The sequence below is a fragment of the Corvus kubaryi genome, unplaced genomic scaffold (assembly GCF_017639235.1).
Source record: "Corvus kubaryi isolate FWS band 111438036 unplaced genomic scaffold, C.kubaryi_AGA036_p1.0 37398, whole genome shotgun sequence".
NCBI lineage: Eukaryota > Metazoa > Chordata > Aves > Passeriformes > Corvidae > Corvus > Corvus kubaryi.
Genome location: NW_024581137.1, coordinates 11,468,962 through 11,491,324, shown reverse-complemented (window position 1 = coordinate 11,491,324; position 22,363 = coordinate 11,468,962). Strand labels below are relative to the sequence as shown.

Here is a 22,363-nt window from a genome sequence, read left to right as displayed (position 1 = left end):
TGGCCTAGTTAAAAACATCAGTAGGTAGGAACACAAACTGTAAAATGATGTGGTTCCCAAAGGACTGACATTTTTTATGGTTAATACACACATTCCCACACATTCCTTCTAGGAAAGGACTTTGAAAATAAATCTAATTTTAAGATCTGTAAATGAGATAGACGTGTGAGAATTTAAACACGTAGGGCAGAAAAGACCAAAACCTCAGAGACTAGAGCAAGAAAGGCAACTGGGACTGGAGTGGACTAAGACACAGCCAGCAGTGACAGCTATAATTCAATTGGTGAATGTACATTACGACAGTCCACGAGTCTTGGTACTACAAGGGCTTAGAGTAGAATAGTATCACCAAAAAAAAGGTCCTCAATTAATCTAAAGTGTTAGAATGGGGAAACACATAAACTCAAGGGAGCATGCTGTGCTCAAACTGAAGAGGAAATTTATGCTAAACATGGAGAGGGGAAGTAATTACTTAAAAAATTTGAAAGATACTGACTTACAACACCTACTCATTTCATCTATGAGTAGGTACCAGAAGTAAGTCATGGCACTACTGGCCAGGAGGAAAACCAAGACTCCCAATTTCTTTCTCCCAGCACCAGCCAGAAAAGTCAGCCTGGTCAGGCCCTTGGCTAGCTGCAGGTCAAAAGGAAGAACAAAGCCACCACCTGAAGCCCAAGGAAAGTTATAGTAAAAGCTACTATCAGACCAGCTCTAAGACCTCGCCTGGTGCCCTGACAGCTACTGACCATCTGAGTTTACATGGCTCCTCCAACTGGAGATAAATTCTACTTAACGAGCAAGCCAGCATTTGGAAACAATTAATGCCTTATTTTCATTAACCATCATGTTCTTCACTTCTGCATCCCTCCAGAATTTAAAGTGATTATAAAAAGACAAAAAACAACCTGTGGACTTTACAGTTACAGTAAAACTTAGCAACATGGGTTCATGCTTTAGAATGTTTTAAATCTCCAAACAACTGCCTATCAAACACATACAATTAATTTGTAATCCATCCTTACTGGGCAGTGAAAATTTCTTTTTAGTTGAGCTCTTCATTACAGCAGGATTTTATAACTGTTCATCTGTATTTGTCTACCATCTGCACAGCACTCTCCCATATGGACATAGAGTACTTTTTTTTTTTGGTTTTGTTAGGTCTCTTTCATTAGCAGTACTCTTCCATGAGCAGAACAGGACTGCTTAAAAGTGTCTAAAATATAGTCATTGGCATTTTGAAGTTTTTAATGTTTAAAGTGAGTGCTTACAAGTACTTTTATTTAAACACTTTGATGAAACTGCTAGAGCAGCCTGAATCTATTTTTATCCAGAGCATTCTACAACTACTCTGACACTGAGACATTGTGTACAGTAAAGTCACACCCTCCAAGTCTCAGGGTAGAAGTCAGGTAAGTTAAGAGCTGACAATCTGATTTTAGTACCAATTTTGGCTTTCAGAACTTTAATTCCATTTTTCCTTAAAAAAGTGAAAGACTCATTTTCTCATACATTTGTCTAACCAAAGAGAGCAAAGAGCTTCCATGTGAGCAGCAGTGTCAAGGCAAACCCATCTGAATTGCTAGTGCAGGCCTCTAGCTGTTCACACCAGAACCTTTCCCTTAGAGTTTCTGCTCTGTCCAGTGTCTTACTTTCAAAAACCTGTCTTAACTTTGTATCTTCGGGACCTCTATTGTGCTACTGACTTGGTTTGAGCCAGTTGACAATTTATAAGTAGAGTAGAAAAGAAGAGAGACAGATCCCATACATAGAAGCAACAGAATCTGTTGCTGTTTCAGAGGGTGGCAGGAATGACTCAACTCTTTCAAGCAGTAGTTCTGCTTGCTCTCCATACCTAATACAACACCTTGCAGCAGAAATCCATCCTAAAGTATTGGTTTAGTATGCTGGAAACACCAGTTACACCCGAGGTTCTCTTTTATATGTGATTTCAGCTAATACTTACATTTCATTGCACAAGATCTCCTTTCAGCCCCAGCAAAACACAGCATTTTTGATCAACCGTATCATCACTGAACTTTTCAAATAAATAACTGAAGTTAAAAAACTCTATAGCTGTTGCTGTTCACTCTTACACTTCCATCAGTTATTTGCAGTAGTCATTCCCACTCTGATTTAATCATTCCTTTCATGATTGTCTAAGTCTACATAAAAAATGAGAACAGTAAATCAAGCTAAGCACTTGGCAGGCATGTACTGGTGAGATCACAGCAAGATCCTGGAATAGCACAGGCACTCTCATATGGAAAAGGCTTGTGGAGTTCCCATGCAGTTCAAGTAACCATCATCTGACTCAGTGAGCAATACTGAGACGGACACGGCCCTCCGTGGAAACCGGCTGTTAGCTGGGTGAACACCCAGGGAGGTGGCAGAACTGGCATCCAAAGCTTCACAACTAATGTGTCACATCATGTGATCTAGCCATATTACTGCATTAATAAAACCAGCACAGACCAGAGGTTTTTAATCTAATCACATGATGAAGCTCAGAGGTAAAAAGTCAGAAGCAAGAATACAAAGTCCCCATTAAAAGGTTAGCTTGAATACACAGAGAGGGTTTCATTCCTCTGATTTTCAGCTCTCTGGCTAAATAAAACACAAGGTTTCACCAGATAGAAAAATAAGGTATTTTTTAGAAAAGGTGTACTTGGCCCAAGGAGAATCACAAAAGAATTACTTAAAATGTGTTTGTGATTCATCATGGTTCAGTAACTTCTCAGGAATGCTAATGTGTTTTGGAGAGATAGAAAGCCTTGTGCAGGTGTGACAGAAACAATTAGTCAGTTATTAGTAAGTGCTGCCTTCACCAGCAGCCACGCTGCTGGAGCTCCATATTACGTGAAGGACCTGCCAGTAAATCCACATGCTGCTGATATTTAGAAGTGCCAAACAGTCAGGACAACAAGTTATATCTGCAAACACTTATTTCTGTCCCCTCATTTTGCCTGCCTCCATGATAAAATTTGCAATTAAAGTAAAATGATACATGCTGAAGACAGTGTGGCTCCTCTTCAGGATTAAGGGTAAGGAAAGAATCTAAGTTTATCCACAAGCCCATAAACTAATCAACACAGCACATTTCCTCTCCAAGACCCTCTAAAAAGGTGCTTACTTCAGAAGAAGTATACTTACATGGATCTACCTATATGGAGCAGAACAGACAGCTTTGTTTAAATTTAAACTTCATCTTGCTTTAGTGTAACTACTCCCTCCACCAGTAGCTTTACAGCTAGCAATAAAACTTTATTCTCTTTTAACACTCCAGAGATCCAGTCATTTCCACAGGCCTTGCAACAACATTTAGAAAAAATTTTCAAATGTGTTACCTATTACACTGATATCTGGCATCCTTTCCTAAAGCAGAAGTCAGAAAAGCATGGAGGACTGTTTAATTTAATTTCCTTTCAGCTTTTAAGAAAATATGCTATGATTCCTTAACTACAAATGATGTTCAATGCTTAAAAGGCGACCCTCCAAGAGACACTTAGGAAACAAACCCCAACATTTTCTGAGAGCAACAGTATAATCCAAGCAATCATACTCCAACAGCAAGCCAGAGATGTGTTTACAGCAGCAAAGAGCAGCCTGGCTTTGACTCTGTGCCTCACTACACACCCGGGACACCCAAATGCTGCAGCATAATGCTCATCCTCACTACAAGACAGACATCACAATTTTTGTAGCATAGTGAATTTCTGAAATGAATAGCGAATAATTCACTAGTGGCTGAATTTATTAGCTATACAAAATTCTCAGGGTCAAAGGCCACTGAAATGAGATGAAAACCATTAAGCCAGCAGACTTCAGATTCTTTTGATAAAGAACACAGCCATATGCCTCTGTCCTTTATCCAACCACAGTTCCAATTAAATTTGCAGGAACTCAGTTTTCATCTAGTTTAGTGGCTAATTTCTTAACATTCACTACCGCTAAAATAATAAGCATAGACCTTACTGTGCTGCTATACTGCAGGCTTGCACACATGCGTGTGTTTGCATAGATATAAAAGCCAAATATTTTGACTAAATAATGCTTCCTGAATGCAGACTACAATCTCTTGTTGCCTAAATAGCAAAAATCTTCATAGGAAGACTTTCCAAGCTGTTCAGAAAGTAGCTATGGCCAGGAGCATAGCTGCAGCTGCACAAGATGGGCGCTTCCCACTCAGCTGATCTGACCTGTGCATTTGTTTTCTCCATCCTTATTCATACCTGTACTGCAAAAAAGAATATGACCCATATCTGTCTTGGTTTGTGCTGAATTAAAAGGAGCAAAAGTTAAGTTCATATTTAATTGTAATTTAATAAGAATCTTTCCTGTCTTCACGCCCACCCACCCACCTTAAAAGACCCAGAATAATCTAGGATTGGCCTTAAAATCTCAAGAGCTTCCTTACTCCCACTGCAGCCTTATGGTAGACAACCCGTAACGCTGTCTGCTGAGGACTCAAACAGGCTCTGCAACAGCAGACAGAAAGGATGGAGAGGGAAGAAATAAAAAGAAAAGAAATAAGAAAGCCCAGTGACCATTCTGAAGCAGCAGCCAGTTTGTGTGCCTCCTGACCTGCAGGAAAATCCAAGGTGCCACTTGGGCTTCCCCATTCTCCGCAGAGGGTGCAAATGTTGTTTGCAAACCTGTTACACTCCTGCCTGCCACCAGCTAGTGACCTTGCATCCTGTTGGGCAATATATTATATAAAAATGAGCATGTGTTAGAGCTGTGAGGTGTGACTGAGGAATATTTACCTAATGAATGTGCCATTGTGTTCTGCTCTTCTACTCTTCAGTCAGTTGTAAGTTATAAAACGGCTCAGCATATTCAACCTCAGTTTCCAGACACCTGACAGACTAAGCCTGTGTGACTTTGTGTGGGAGAAACCCCCAAAATTATATATCACATACACTTAAATTGCTAAACTAAAGCACTAGAGCGCACCAATTCCCTCTTTCAGGCTTATCTTGAAAGAAAGACAGGACCTAAATAAACCTGACAATACCTTCCCCTCCCCTTTTGGGGCCTGCTAATGTTTTCCCCTTCCACTTGTTTTATTTCTCTTTTCTCTGCCTTCATTCAACCTTATTCTACCATCGTCAAAATCTTCAAGGAACCTGAATGTTTTTTCTGCCATTTCTTTGCAATGCCAAGTTCTGCCCTTCACTGCCAGTCTTGGTATCCTCTCCCCCCTCCAGCAGCCCTTTGAAAACTATACTCCATTCTTTCAAGAGCTGCATTTTCTGTTGATAGTGCCAGAGGCCAGGAAGGCTCCTGGCAATACAGTTCCAACAAAGAGCCTGAAACCGAACAATCTCTTTTTTTTTTTTTTTTTGTTTTGGTAAGAGGAGATAAGGAAGTCCAAGACATGGTTTTTAAAATGAGAATAATAAAAAAATGCCTCTGGCACTGGCAGCTTTTAAATATAAACACATAAAATTTCCCTTCCAAAGGGGCAGGTAACGTACAATGCTTTTCACCAGCAATGAATACCTGCTCCTCCTACCGACATAAAAATGCTCTGCAGAATAGAAGTAAAACATATTACATTGGGGATCCATATACCCACAGATGTAAATAACATTCTAATATCTGTAGTCATTTCTGCAGAAGCAAGTGGTGAGGCCAAATGCTACAAATTTCTGTTGGTTCTTCCTACAGTCTTGCTCTTCTTCTAACAATTGTGCAAGGCAAGCCATTGACAACTGCAGAAAGACACTTTTTTGTCAGAAATACTTTGAAATAACTATCACAGAAAGACAGTTTATTTTATGTCAATGTCTAAGCAACCCAGTCTCTGTCTACAAGGGTAACAACAGGGAAACTGCTGCTCCTAAGACATAGTTGCTCTACCAACACAAAATGAGAGAAGCTCCTTCTCTTCCTAAATACTCTGCTTTAGTAGCACACCAGTGGGAAAGAAGCAGATAACTTCTTCCCATGAGGTATCCAGATTGTTCTGCAAATAGCAAAAGCCTTTGCAATTATCACATGTATCACACTCAGCTTTCACTGATTTCCTGAGTTCCTCAATGGGACCAAAAGTAGCTGAAGACCAGTTTTAGACCTCAGAAAGGAAAAAGGAACTCTGCATATTTTAAGTCTGCATCAGTTTCTTACACAATTCGAGGAAGGTGCTTTCCTTTCTTTGACTTAATTTTTTTCATTCAAGGCTTTAAATGCTGAACTGTGACTACGTGGACTAATTCTCTGCACAAAGATGTTACACACAGCTCTCAACTGAAGAAGCAACATTTACAGCACTTTGTAACTGAGATAATTCTCTTTCTTCTTCTTCTAAAGGCCATACTCTAGAAGCTTAGCACCTCTGTACCAAATGATTTTATTTTAGCAAGAGAACCTGAGAAACTGAGTTATGCCAGCTGTTCAGAATTATTTGGTTAACATTTTTATTGGAAGTATTATGGCAAGTTATTACCAGCTTTCACTGTATGAGAACAAGATAACCCCTGGACAGCTTTCTCCACTAAGATAGCAAAAAGTTACAGATGAAGGTTTTCTTTTGAAATAAACAAAACAAACAAACCCCAAACCAAACACACAAAACCCCCAAACCTTCAGAGTTTTTTTTCAGTTCCAAGTGTAGATATCCCAGTATAAAACCAGTATTAATACAAAACATTAAATCATGAAGAATGTCAAGGGTTAGTATTTTTCAACTACATCGTATTGCTACTTTATGATCTTTCATCTATGGACAACCTTTAGTAATATGCAGCAGGTACTGCTCATGAGACAGAACCACTGCCTACAGAATTATTCAGGACAATCCACTCTAATTCAGAGGGGAAAGACAGAGACGGTCCTTCACTCATGAAATCTAGATATTTCCAGAGTCTTCATGCACACTCCTTTAAGAGCTCATCCAGCTGTCCAGTAAGAATTTAAAACCACCTATGTTCATTTCCATTGACAAAGTGCCTTCTAAAATGTGCCTTTTTCTTTGACTTCATGTTCAATAGGCTTTATGCCACCATTAGATTAAAAAATGAAAACAGTAGCAGATATCTCAAACTGAATTTAATACTTGTGAAACACTTTTTGCCTTTAGTATACCAAGAGTTCGAGAATTTCTATCTACAGCTATGTAGGTTTATTCAATACAAATACTGGACAGCTAAACCTAAATGGAGCTGCCCTGAACTTTTCCCAGTATCTGGTGGGAATTCCACTATATTATTCAACAGACAGAGCAGCTCAGTTCTGTCTGTATCTGAAAAAAATTGATTGCAGATCTTTTCTGCCCTGTTTGGCTAAATCATCTCACCAAAACACTACAAGTACAGCAAGAAGCTCATATTACAATCTGGAGCATACTGTCCGTGTGGTCTTTAGGGGAGGCAATTCCCAGCTTTTATTCAGAAAATAGCTTGCAAATATATCTCTTTGTGTCTACATTCACCCTACTATCTGCCATTGTATTTTTAAATTAACTTTGAGAAGATGCTCAAAACAACCTCTAAGTTTTCTAACCACTTCAGGTTACCTTTATCAATACAGAACACAACCTTGCCTTGCTCCCACTTGTAACTTCTCCATAGAGTGGGTAAAGATCAAGTGACCACATTGACAGCACCAGACTTACCTTTCTCTTTCAGCAAATACCGTAAATTAAGAGATCTTGCTGCAGCCCTCACAAGCTAACAGTATTACAACTAAATAACTATTTTTTCCAGTGGCACTACTTTTGACAAAACAATAGGTCCTGAGGGTCGGACTAGATGATCTTTATAGGTCCCCTCCAACCCAAACCATTCTGTGATCCAGATTAATTTTTAACAAAGATATTTTTCTCCCAAGGCTTCTCTAAGTCATGCTTCTTGTCTCATGCAGTGAGGCGTATGAAATGACAACACACATGGACCACCATAATGAAAACTCACATCTCTCTTTCTGCTTGGCTACTACTGATAATGCAGTTAATTACATGCTTAGCTGTAATTATACATCCGTAACTAACACTTGTCTATCCCAACACAGAGGAGGCTGCTGGAAACAGACTGTGATGAAGAAGCTAGAAGATGTAGAAAACATTTTATGAGCCCTGTCCACTGGTGTTATGCACTTGTTACCAGAATCTGCACTGTGGCACACCTGAATTCTCCTCTCCTTCCTTCCTGTTGGAACAGTGATAGCGCTGAAACATTGGAGGGCAGCAATCCTGAGGATGCACTCACTCAGGGCACCAGTTTACCTGATGCAAAGACCAAAACTACATTCTTCCGATGTCAAACCAGTGATTTACAACATCTCTTCCATCACATTAAAACTACATAGTAGCACAATGTCATAACAATGAAATTACATATCTCATAAACAACCTGTAGCAGAAACCACTGGACCTGCCCAGGTACTGTCTGAATTCAAAAGCAAGACATCAGCAGTATGAAAATGGCACTGACTCAGGCTTACCATTTCCAAATTAAATTAAAACTACTGGTTCTCCTAAATGACTCCAAATTGCTAGCCTGAGAGGCTACCTCTCTGTTCAATCCACATCCACAGCTGGGGCTTCTTTGTTACAGAAGAGACAGCTACTGACAGGATAAGGGGGCCCTCAACTCTGAATTTCAATAGATAAGAGAGAAAGCCTCAAGATGGGAAAGCAAGGCTTATCCCCTTAGTCAAGCTTATGAAGACCAGTGAACACAGCAAGAACAATTCGTTGGAAACAAAGGACCTATGGGTTGACTTAAGTTTGATTTTCTAGTCTATTTTGGTGGTTCTCTATGTACTGATTTAGGGGAGGGAAGTCCAACTGCTTTTTCCCTTATGCCATCATCCCTTTAATTAGAAAACATAGCCTATAGGTCAGTACAGCTGTTTTTTTCAACCTTCATATATTAATTATACAGAATTAATTCAAAGCTAAAAGCCTCTCCATCTCTAGAGTGAAATTAATAATTTTACAAAATTTAAGCAATTTGGAGCATATAGAAAAAAAAAATCTTAAAACCTACTGGTTTAATTTCAATCCACACACCACTGAATTGTGGATGTTTTGATCCCTCTGGCCTATGAGCCAGGAGACCAATTTAAAATCCCTGTGTAAACTGCCCAAGACCCTTTTATTTATGTATTTGCTTCAAAATAGAACTCTAATTCCAACGTGGATTTAAAATTATGCAGATTATTTCTTTCCCTTTCTCCCTCAGCAGACATTTCTCCTTCATCATAATGTGTCTTCTGAGTCATTTACAGCTGCAGGGGATGAAGTCTCTGAAACCTCTACCTTCCAGAAAACCATCCCAACACAACATGACATGACCAACTCTTGTTACCCAAACACACACACAGAGACACTTCCAACAAGCTAAATCCCTAGGGCAGCTGAAGGAAAAAATGGGCTATTTTTAGCAGGTCAAGAAAAAAGCCCAGACCACTGGATATTAAAAAAAGTTTATGAAAGATGCTATACATGGGTACATATTAAGGCTAATCCAAGAAATACAGACTGAAATCACCATTTCATACAGAGGGCAGAACAGATGCCCAAGTTTCCACAGTTTGTCCAAATATGTCAGAGAAAAAAGCCAGGACACAGAAAGGCTCAGAGCAATACAGGGCAGTGAGATGATTCCCCACTTTTAAAATTGCTTTCCACATTTGCACTTTTACAAAAGTTTCAATTTTAGCTCTAAAATATGCACATCAATCTTTTCAAAAAAGACCACACACACTGACCTCCTTCTAACATTAGTTACAATTAAAAAAAAAAACCAAACAACGTGATATTTTTGTTCAAGGTCTGAACTATTTTTGTTACACTTTTTCTCTTGTTTTCTGGAACTGGCACTAGCTGTCAAATCTTTATTTGCCATAAATATGGTTAAAATTGTATTAAGTGGTCCAAAATGAAAAAGACATTACATTTTCACTCAGTTTTTTATACTTTTTTGGTTGACTGGCTCCTTTTCCCCCGGCTTTCTCCCTTTTCCAACCACCACACCAAATGTTGTGTCTTTTGGTCTTCAATGGGAGTTCCTATTTCTTCAAATTTTTTGCCTTTTTTTTTTTCCAGAAAAAGGAGATCAAGGACAACAAGAGAAGTTATGCATATCTACAGAAGAGATTTTAGACCTACATAAAGTAGAGCTCAGAATTAGACCCCACCTATAGGCCTGAATTTTGCAGATTTGGTGAGCAGAAGAGATTTCAGCGCATGTGTGAATGTGGACAGTGGGAGGTGGGGTGAAAAGGTTGATAGGAGGAATGTACTTGAACCACAGGGGGTAGAGTTTCAACAGATGAGTCCGCTGGTGCTTGAAGGGAGGAGAAAAAAAAAAGAAATCTTGGGAGGGGAGGAAAAAAAAAAAAGAAAAACACCAATACTCCAATATTTTAACAGCCTAGCGACCAAAGGGTATACTAGATATCTTTTCCAGAATGCAAGGACAAGTACTTGCATTTAGGAATTTTTTTTTTTTTCAGTTGGTTTGGCTCAGTGTTCCTGAAAAAGTTTGTCCAAAAGTCCATGTGCAGAGCCAACATTTATTAGGTTTCAATTTCTAGCTGAAGCCACAACTGTTGCTATGAAAACTAATGTGGCAATTGTACCAGAAAGCAAAGCAATGGAAAAGACTGCGCTGATATGTAACAAGCACATTCATTGGCACCAAGAGTAAAAAAAAATTGTTTTATACCAACCTGTGTCATAGACATTTTTCTCTTCTTATTAATAGAGGAAAAAATGTGCTAATCAGATTTATTGTTTGGCCAGAGGGTATTATATGAATAGTTATAAATTCCTCATCACCCCACCCCCAACAGGTTACCGCCTGTCTTAAAATACGAAGCAGCAATTTAAAGAGTCACCCCTGCTACGGTCACATCAACAAGATTCAACGAAGAATACTGCAAATTTCCAGTCTAGCCAGACAGAAAGCCTGAACTCCTCACATGAGGTATCTTTGCCAAAACCCACATATCCCTCAAACTTCTGCTGGACCATATGATAAATGTATGTTGGCTGAAGAGAATGAAAAATAGGTAAGCAATAGTTTCACTTCAGCTACAAATTCAAGCAGCAGAATGCATGCATGTACTGAGAATATATGAATAGCTAGCTAAAACAACTCTGTCTGTATCTATGGAAGAAAGTGTTAAAACAACCTCATTTTGCAGGAGTTTGTTGAAACATTGGTTTTGCTAAACTCTTTCCATCACTCCAAAACATAGGAAAAATTGTTTTAACTACATTTTAAAAATAAAAATCATTCTCCTATTTCCGCAACATTTATGCATCTCCTGTTACTACACGAAAGATCATGTCACCATCAGAAGGAATAGAGATGGGTTTCAAGTCCACAAACGAATGCACAAAGTACTTACAGTGTGTGCATGGTAACAGGAAAGGACAACTACATACTGAATTTTGTGGAAGTTTCCAACAGACTACATCAGGAGACCTGAATCTTCCCATTTTTACTATGCAGCTGACAATGAGCTAGAAGTAAACCACCTCGGAATAGCACAAGTCATCTAGTCTCAGAAAACACACATAAAAATCTCAGCTGAAGGAGGAAGGGTGAAATGCTGACAGCATTACTTGAGCCTGTTGTCAAACCCTGCATATCCTGTATAACTTCAAAATGTTGGATGTATTTGATATGGGTTGTCAACTTCATACATTTTCACCAAGGAAAATAAGGTCCACACAAAGCATTTTGGCCAGGTTCATGAACACTCTCTAATTTGCAAAAAGCTCAGGCAGATTAGATAGTCTTTAACAAGCTTCCTCTCCTGTATTAAAGAATGGGAGTTTAATGCCATCACATCTCCAGAATCTGAAGTTCTCTTAGAAGCAGTGACCCATCCTCACTTTCAGTTGAAGCAAGATCAACCAGAAAAAGAGCCAGGTCATTATATGTGCATCCATGTAGCTGATAAAGAAATTACACCATCCCTGATGACACAATATTTCAGAGACAGATTTACACTTCCTATGCAAACTCTAAATTAGGACTGTACAATAAACTTTTTGAGCTAGAGATTTTAAGAACATAGGAGATGATACACACTTCAGGCCACAGCTTTTCTTGGAAATCTTAAATAGAATTATTTATGTGAATAATAACCTAAGGGTTCCCAGGATAAAGAAGTCAAGGACTGGGAAAAGACCTTGAAATCATGAGAGCTGGGATAGATAAATACATCAAAAGACTGAAGAATAAGGTGCCAAAGTAGAAGTGGCAAATGTGGAAGAAGAAGTTTCAAGGAGAGTTTAAGAAATAAAAATCAGAAGGAAAGCAGAAGCAAAAGAGAAAATGCACATAGCTAGGACACAATTATTGTTTTGTAATAAACCTGTTTGGGAATAATTTATTTTCTTATTTTCCACCCTCTCACCCCCCATCCCCAGCCTCTTTACTGACGATGATGTTTCACAAACACTTAAAATCAACTTAATTCCATCTGAGAGGGGAAGTCTTTCCCCTCAGCATTGACTCGTAGTTCCCACTCCCTCCCTTGTGCTGGTGCTAGCTTCTGTGGAATTTATCAGTGCTATTTGACTGTAAATGGAACACAGCAGAAACAGTAGTAAGGAGACTTATGTCCTCAAAGGTGGTAAAAATAGGTCCCTTGTCATATTTGCATAACATCTCCAGACAGTATACTCAGCTTTCAAAAAGCTCCATAGGCTACTCCCTAGAAATGCACCAAAATGAGTTCATTTGTACATAAACTAAAACACTTTTCTATAGGGGATCCCTACCAGCAGTATCTTCAAGCCTTCATCATAGTGTGATTTACTGCTGAACAAAAAATGCCTTGTCCACTAACTTCTCGCAATTAACTTTCCTCTCCTAGCAGCCATTGAAAACAAGCCTACTGCAGACAAATCAAATACACTGGAAATCTGCCATTAGGAAAAATAAATCAATGCACTTTCAAGGGTTTGCAAGCATGCACCACATGAATCCCTGTTCACCTTGCTCTTGAGTGCAGGCCTGTGCTTTACAAACCAATCTGCTCAGCAGCGTGAGAAATCAGTACCTTACTTACCGATGGGCACCACACATGTGGCAGCAGCCACTTAGTGCCTGCCCAGAACACAGAAGTTTTCCTCTGTCAGACTTGAAATGGAGAGAAGAGGAAGCATGCTAACTATCCCCTGGAGCATAGGCTTCTCATTAATATTCTTCCTCAATGTTAACAGTGATCAGAAAACAGAGGAAGCTAGCAGGAAGGTTGCGACATTATCTTCAATCTCTCTTTTGTGTCTCACATTAGCAATAATGAAAGATCACACCACAATACCAAATTCTTGCAAATAGCTTGATGCAAAAATGCTGAGCAAAAGACAGCTCTGCAATTTTGTGACTATTCCATTAATCTCTCTAAAACCATATGCATGCAGTTTATTTAAGTGTCACGTATATATTATCACCTCTTTGATCAGTACTATCAAATGCTTGCCAACATACTGACTTCTGCCAATTGCTTTTAGTTTCTCTTTCCTTTTCCAGTGTTATATTTTAAGAGAGAGGAGAAAAAAGAAAAGTTAAAAAAAAAAAAAGGTGACTGACTTGAGTGGAAGAAAAATTATTCTAAATTCTTTAAACAGTTGCTCTGTTAAATTGACACAAGTTTAGCAACGTGTATTTGGCACATTCCTCTTGCCACGAATACAAGAAACGTTTTTTAAAAAAGACCTCACTCAAAGCAGGGAAATCTTTTAAAGATACAACACATACCTTGCTGAACAGTGGTCTGATAGCTGTTACCAAGCCATTTGTAGATTCAAGTGTTCAAACAACAACAAAGACAACATAACTGTAAAGTCTTTTTCTTTTTTTGAAAAACTGTAAAGCCTTTTTCTTTTTCTGAAATTTTCTTTTTAATAGAATGATGACTGAATGGGGAGTCAAATCTGACCAACTCATTCTCACTCAAATAGTACTTTCCAGACAGTGCAGGGACACAGCAGCGGAGAAAGTCTACCAGACCCTGGTATAACTGTGCAGAGAAATAGACCAGAAGAGACAACAGTACTTTTGCTTGATCCAAGGGTATATGATATTTTCTAGCTCTCGAGGTTCCCAAAATCCCATCACCTTCTACAAATGTGGGGAGTTTTTTAATACAAGGACATGCTGCACATTCACAGCACAGCATGACAAAGAGAGCTTATAAATTTTAAGGAGATTGTTTATTTCAAGGAAACTGACTACCAAGTGACAGCAAAATCTCAGCTCGAGAGGAAAATTGTACTTGATGGCCTCATCTAAGTCCGGAGCAAATCCTTATCTGAGAATCAGAATTAGAAACATTGTGGCTGGCAATATGTCAAAACAAACAACAAATAATGCTTGTTATTGGAACAGGAGGACACTGCATGTTTGTGTGCAGGTACACTAGCAGAGAGCTGGGGAAACCTTTTCCTAGTTAGTTAAATCTATACACATTAGCCACTCACTCCATCACATACTGAAGCCATCTAGAGTATCAAAAGAAGAAAGCAACAAGTTTTATGTGTGAGCATAGGAGCTCTGCTCTCTGTGTATCAACATGGAAAACATGAGATCATATTCCAACACCACTTTGTAGGCTGGACACTGTGAGAATGCATGTCTGTGAGCCCAAACCTTAAAATCAAAGAGACTTCTACTAGGTAGAAAAAACAAAGAGCGGAAGGAAGGGCGGAGCACCACGTTACTCTTGATCTGCAATTCACTACCTCACAGCATTGCTGTCAGGAAGTTCAATGCACACAGCAGTGTTTCAGCAACAGTTACACCTTTACATACCACAGTCAGCATTTTTTGACCAGTACCAGAGTAAAATGGCATTAAAAAATAACTTTGTAGGACAATGTATACAATATGTTGCATCCAAACAGAAGTACTTGCTTTTAAGAACACCCCTGATCAGGTTATATAACGGCAACTGCGGAACTGCAGATACTTTTGGTGACCACGACTACAGAGAAAGCAGGTAAGAGTGTTTCCTCTCCCCTCAGCAAAATCTGTCTCAACTCTGCACCTACTAAGTTTTTCCTGGCATATGGAGAATATGAGGAAAAATAACAAAATGGTAAGTATAGAAACCAGTTCTCTCCCCCCTCCCTGCCATCACCAAATTGTTCATTAGAACAAATCCTCAGACAATGATACTCATAGCAAAGCTGCAAGCTACAGAGAAGGCAGGTGTATTGTAATGTACACTGAGTTTCAAAGAGATTACAAAGAGAGAGAAAAGAAAGTCAACTACCCCTATGCAACCTTTCCAGTATGAATAAATTGTGATTCAGGTTTGCCTCTAGACGAGTCAATTCACACGCTCAGATCCACAGACTGCACTGACAGTATCCTTTACTAATACCCATTTCACATCATGTTCCTGTTTTAACCATATTAATCTTTATTTTCTCTGACTGGTGAGTTTTAAAAGCTGCTGCAGTACTTTTAACAGCTTTATGACGTGTGTTAATGGATATTTTGCTAGCAGTACACAAGAGGGACTTTTACCAGCAAGCTGTCACTGCTGCTGTTCCTCCTCCTTATCTAGTTACCGGTCATCAGATTAGATCCCAACCACCTACTTATACAGCTAAAAAAAGAAAAAGAAAAGAAAAAAAGAGGGGGGGGGGGGTTGCAATCAGGGAAAGAAAACCTTCATAGAGTGCAAACTTGCAGCTCAAACTGGAAGAACTTTATGTAAATTTCAATGTATTTTCTTTCCTCTGTAATATTCTGCCTAAGCCACTCAATCAAGTAGGAATGACACAGAAAGAATGGGACTAATGCGAACAATGAATGATCCATAAATGTCTACGAGGTTATATAACTGAAGATGAGATGGCATGCATGTGTGCATGCATTTGGGGGAAAGGAGAATAACCAGACAAGGGGAAAGAGGAGGAAACGACATCCCCAGTCACAGATACAGAACTCAGCACAGTTCTTACTCAGTTTCCCCCTCTTCTCAAAAGACAAATATTTTAACCAAGGGCAATCAGGCAGCTGAGGGACAAAAGCAAAAGAAAACCCATTTGCTTACAAATACACTTCAAAACATCCCTTGCTGGAATTACACCATAACTGCAGCATCATGAAACACAGCTCATAGACAACCATGTTTGTACTAAAGCAATTAACACACGGTACATTTCCTCCACCGTTATTATCATTGGCACTCTCACTGTGTTTGTTACACATTTTGAGCCTTGGCAGGTTAAAGGATATTCTTATAAAGTTAACAACAAAACGTTGCTGATTTGAAATGTACTCACTGTTATTTTTCAGGAACTCCTGTATTTACTTTACACCATTCTCAGGGGACAGCTGAGCAGTTGTATTAGTTCTGCAAGCAAAAGATATTCAAAATAAACTTTGCAAAGGCTTTGAGCCAAAAAACTTTACAAATGTAACTTTTTAGACCCACTACCCACTTGCTTTACAAGGCTGCACGCTGTGGCTTTGCATAATCGCCACCCACATTTCAGAACAATCATTTCATCTGAATTTCATCAGCGGTTTGATCACTTGTGTGAGCATAAACTTAGGAAAAGGAGCACACGCAACCCCCTCCAACCCCCTAGAAAGCTCTCGGATGCCGGGTCGAGGGGGAGGCATGCCCTCGGAGGCGGCGGCTGGGTACCAGCGCCGAGCTCGGAGCTGGCTGCCTGCGGGGATGCACTTGCTTCAAAGTTGAGACTTCTCCTCCCAAGCAGCGCCCGCGGCGGTGCGGACACTTGCTGCGGCCGCAGTCTCCGCCCGGGCCTGACCCCGCGCATTAACCCACGCGGGTCCGGCCGCGGCCGCTGCCCCGCACGCCGCCCCCCGGCCCCCCGCCACCGCACAGCGACGCGCCGGTCCCGCCGGGTCGGGCGAGGCCCCGCCACCACTCACCCCCGGCGCCCGGAGGTGCGCGGCTCCCGTCCGCCGCCCCTCGCCAGCGGCCTCCGGCCACCAGGAGCAGCCGGTGGCAGGCAGGGTTGCTCAGGGCACGGGAGGGGGCTGAGGCGGGGAAGGAGCGGGAGGAGGCGGTGGCGGAGGAGGCGGAGGCGCCGGCGAAGTCGCGGCGGGGAGAAGCGGGCGGCTGTGGCAGCGGCGGCCGGGGGCCGGCGGAGAGGGCAGGGCGGCGGGAGGAGCCGCTGTGCGAGGCGGGTCGGGCCGGGCCGGGCCGGGCCGCCCCCCCGCCGGCAGCCGCCGTCCGAGGCCCCGCCGCACTGACAAGCACAACGCTGCGCTTCCTCTTTCTCGCAGCGACAGCGGCCGCCCCCCGCCCCGCACCTCCCGCCGCGGGGATCGGCTGCGGCGCTCGCCCGGGCAGGTGCGGAGCTCGCCGCCCGCCTGCCCCGTCCCGGTCCTACTCCCCGGCTGCCCCCCGTGCCTCCCCGCGGTCGCCTGCACCGCCCGGCCAGCGCCGCTGCCTGCCCCGCTGCCGCGTCCCCGCGCCGGACCGAGACTCTCCTACCTCCCGGCGTGGGCAGCACCCCCCGCCCCAGCGCACAGCGGGGCCGCCCGGCCGCCCCCGCCGCGGGAGCCGCGCTCCGCTCCGCGCCGCCGCCTCAGTGCGGTGCGGTGCGCTGGGCTGCCCTCGGTGCTATCCCATCCCGGGCTCGCACAGGCACCCGCCGCTCTCACTTCCTCTTCCTTCCTCCTGCTGGCCGGGCCGTGATGTGCAGCCCCGGGCCGGCGGCGGCCGAGGGGTCCCGCGGCTCGGCAGCACCTGCGGGCGGGGGGTGACACCCGCTCCCGCCTCCGCCTGCTCCCGCTCCGCTTCCCCCGCGCGGGGGTGCGGCTGGCGTCCCTCCTCCTGCAGCTCCTAATGAGGGATGTGGGGCTACCTCCTTGCCTTTTGAAAAGCTGTTTATGTTTTGATGCCGCTTCTCTTCCCAGAGAGCCGCAGCCGCTGAGCAGCCCTGCAGCGGGCACGCTGCGGCGTACGTCTGTTCGCCCCCGAAGCCAGCGAGCTGCCGGGGGAGCCCAGCCGAGCCGGGACGCTCCGGGCTGGGGCCTCGCCAGGAGGGGGCGGCCGCAGCCCCGCTCCTCACCCCTGCCCGGCTCCGCCGCTGGGTACCGGCTGCTGCCCAGGCCCTGGCGCTTCAGCATCCCCGCGGCCCGATAGCGCCGGGGAGAGAGCAGTGCCCAACTCGTGGCTTTTGCCCGCTGGAAAAGTCAAATATCAGAGCTCTGATTTTGTTTTCCGTCTCCCTGAAAGAAAAGTAATCAATAAGCGCTTTTTAAATTAATTTTCTTTAATACCTTAACCCACAGTTACCGTGTGAACTACATAGGGTATGTGACCCTGCAAGCCATCAAATTATATCTTCTAATACCAGATAGTGAGGGTGGTGTTTGTTTTCTTTATCTTTCTTTTTTTTTCTGAAGTCCTGTACATTTCACTTTGATAAGAACTGATAGCCATGAAGCCTGGCTGTGATACAGCAACTTTTATTGTGTGGTGTAACAAAATTTACTTATTGTGAACTATCCCATCATACATGAAGACCAAAACCTGCAGAATTACTGATTCTAATCTTACATATAATTATGTACAAGAGGATCTTTATGCAGTGTAATAATTTCCAGTGATTTCCCATAAAACCACCCTCCTGCAACACCCAGGTCCTCAAACCACAATAACGCTGTTATGCATCAGCTGACATTTAAAAGGCTCATTGCTCTGAAAGTCCCACAGCTGCTTACTAGGATTTTGTACCCAGCAGAATTGCTGGGGGCTTTCAGAAGAGGAAGGGGACTTCGTTCCCTCCTTAGACTGTAATGCACCATGACAGCAATACACCAGATCTAAGCAAACACTTTGTGTGAGATCTGAGCAAATATGCCGGTGTGAAGCAATAAATGTCATTACTCACCTGAGTCACAGATGGCTGTACTCATAGGACTAGAGCAGAGATTCCACTAAATGACAGGGGCTAAGAGTACACCCCAAAACCATGGAAGCTCCTTTTCATGCATGTAGAAACTGCCTGCCTGGTCACCACTACTCTGGCACCTTTCAGGCAGGTGTGTGGCACGGGTGACAGCAACAAAAACTGGGGGAGCAGGGGCAGGAAACATCACCATTCTGCATCCTGAAACTTCTCCATGGCAGGAATTTCCTTTAATTAAGGACCATTTTTCTAAAGCCATTGAGTTTTAGGACCTCCTTGAATGCTGAAATTCATGGAGAAGCTGGACTTTGCATACTGAAATGGATATGCTGGTTCCTGTGTTAAATACACATTTTGAAGCACATTTTCATGTTGCTTTATTAAGGTAGAACTCCAACACTGAAAATGTGAGGTCCATATGTAATATATTTCTTATTAAATACACTGAAAACACTTATCATGCCATCTCAAGAGTTTCTTATAGATACACAAAGTTTATTGAAAGATGGATAATATCCAGAGCAAGTAAATGGCAATTCAGTTTGCATTTGAACAGTCTCCATCATCCTGAGACTTTTCCCCTGCATTTTTTACATGCTTTTTGGTGCTTCACTTAGAAACCAGAGTGTTTACAACTTAGAAAAGGGCTTAGTAAATATAACATAAGATGTGCAAAAAAGTGTTGTTTACTTCATTTTCCAATATTAGCTCAGACCAGTTTCCTAGTATGGTCACAAGGGAGGTAAACACACAGATATACAGTGTTAGGAAAGATGTTTGGAAGAATATTAAGAATGAACAATATTTAAAATGCAAAATTTCATTCTCCATGTTTTAATTTTCTCTCAGGCTCAGCAACGAAAATCATTAAAATTGATTTCAGCTGTATATTACCATAATAGTTGGATTTTGAACAGTGCAGGAGAATGTTTATTTACCAGTGCTATTGTAACACAATTTAGAAGAAAGCTAGTGAAAAAATTCTACTAGTTTCTGGGAAAATAAAATTCAAGACAAAATTCTACTGCACAGTTCAAGAGAACAAGCTAGAAGACTGGAGTGGGCACTCCAGTGAAACCCTCTGTTTATCTCTATCCCTATGTAATATCCATAGTATGGCAGCCATTGCACCAAGATTGAGATTACTTTTGCTTTCTAAAAGTCCAGGGAACCTCTGCTTGGGATAGATATGTACAGAAGTGCTTGGCTGTTATGGTAATTTCCTGATTTATTTAGTAGTAGTCCTTTTTTTGATGTCTGCTATGAAAGTGCACCTCATCACTACAGCTGATGCATTTACAACCAAAATCAGGGTGGATCATAAGGCATGGGCATAAGATGTTTGCTAGATAATTCTAGAAAGCCAGAAGAGGGAGTGCAGCAACAGAAAACACCAAGAATGAAACCTTTTAATTTGTGGGCCTATTTCAGATGCAACCTTAAAGATAGATAAATGGATGGATGGATGGATAGATAGATAGATAGATAGATAGATAGATAGATTAAAGAATTTCCAGGAAGAACTACTGCATGGCTCAGCTGACAACAATGACGTTTCAGGATCGTCCAGTAGGTCCTAATCACCTGTTGAAACCTGGCCTGTTGAAATCTCCCCTTGACTGACCCCAAAACTACAATCAAAACCATTAATCACTTCTGACAATGAACACCTTAGATCCTGAGATAAAAGAGTTCCTGACAATTTTTGAAGAAGTTTTGCTATAGTTCTTCTGGCCAAAACTTTCCTGATGCAAAAATTATCCAAGATTGCCTTTGTTACACCCAATAGGAAAGACGGTTGGATTTTAGTGTGCTTATAGGCTTTATGAATAGCAGTATTTTAATGGTGTATAAGTATTTACCTACAGAAGCTTATTCATAACCATTAAAACATATCACAATGCTGTCTGTGATACAGAAACAAGATAAAGAATCATTATTACGTTTTTACTTTTTAGAATCCACAGATAAATTTCCCTTTATTTTAACAATGCTCACTGTCTATTGTGTTTGAATGAGAATATTTTGTCTATGCATATGTTCATTTCTATGAGGGGTGAATTCAGCTCTGGGAACAGAATGTGAAAATGCTTATTGGGCCATTCCTTCTACTGGTGACAGTGCTGTGGTGAACCTTCCTCCCTGGTAAATTATTCTGCAACAGATTAAAGAGTGAACATGGAAAAAACTGAGTGTCTGAACTGTGCATGTATACACTATTAGATCTTTTTTAATAGGTCATGAAGATCTGACCTAAATTCATAAAAAATTGCATAAATAAAAATGGACTGTATCAGACGCTTCAAGCTCATTTTTCTAAAATGCAGTATGCTTGCAGATGTCCATGCTTGAGTCCCTAAATTATAGTTGCCAGTTTGCTTTTAGTATGTATTAATTTTATATTCATGTCTACATATATATGTGCATTTGGTGCAGGACAATTACAAAAGGTCAGGATGATGAAAGGGTTATTATGACTCAGTTTTAGTGTACCTATTCAGACTGTAAATCTGCTTCTGTATATTCATTTGTATATAGCATATGTGGAGAAAGTGATGACCTTTGCAGAACAGCCAGCTTAATGAAGAAAGAAATAAATGTCATGTAAGAATGATTTTAGTTAACCTATAAAGTCTTATCCTAAAAAGTAGTTTTGGTCTGTTTGTGGACTTATTTCCATCTCATCTGGTTATATATGTACAATAAAATAATTGTTAGAAGTTAAGACTGTGTAATTATAATACTTATGATCATCAGACTAGTTATGAAATCCAAGCATGGCCAAGCAAGAAAATGAAGAGGTCAAGAATGGCCATTAACCTAATGTACTTCTATGAAGAAGGACATGCCTCTGCAAACTGTTTTTACTGCCACTTACTGCTCTTCCATATTTTAGTTTACCTTTAAGAACCTCTTCAGGAGTTAGAATCATAGATTCGTAGAATTGTTTTGGTTGGAAAGGACTTTAAAGATATCTAGTTCCAATCCCTTGCCATGAGCAGGGACACCTTCCACCAGAACAGGTTGCTCAGGCTTCATCCAGCCTGGCCTCAAACAGGGCTCCAGGGATGGGACATCCATAGCTTCTGTGGGCAACCTGTTCCAGTGCCTCACCACCTTAAAAGCAAAGAAATTCCTCCTCATATCAAATCTAAACCTACTCTTTTTCAGTTTGAAGCCTCTTGTCCTGTCACTGCATGCCCTTATAAAAAGTCCTTCTCCATCATTTTTTATAAGCCCCCTTTAAGTAGTGAAGAGCCATAATTATGTCACCATGAAGTCTTCTCTTTTCCAGGCTGAACAAATCCAGTTCTCTCAGCCTTTCTTTGTATGAGAGATGCTCCCTCCATCTGACTATCTTGGTGTCCTCCTCTGGACTCGCTCCAACAGGTCCATGTCCTTCCTGTGCTGGGATCCCAGAGCTGGATGCAGCACTGCAGGTGGAGTCTCACCAGAGCAGAGCAGAGGGGCAGAATCCCTTCCCTT

At 41.6% G+C, this 22,363-nt stretch overlaps 1 protein-coding gene across 3 annotated transcripts in view; it reads right to left on the bottom strand.

Moving 5' to 3' along the window:
• The window catches only part of ELMO1 (engulfment and cell motility 1), a 305,383-nt gene extending 287,853 nt beyond the window's left edge, over positions 1–17,530 (bottom strand). For 2 of the 3 annotated variants that reach the window (XM_042042859.1, XM_042042862.1), the window contains exons 1-2: positions 16,887–17,027; positions 16,268–16,338 (exon numbers count right to left, since the gene is read on the bottom strand). The gene's annotated coding sequence lies outside the window, so the exon portion shown is untranslated. Of the gene's footprint in view, positions 1–16,267; positions 16,339–16,886; positions 17,028–17,454 lie in introns of those variants that run through there. The other variant, XM_042042860.1, reaches the window with a different exon arrangement.
• Between the last annotated feature and the right edge of the window lie 4,833 nt (positions 17,531–22,363).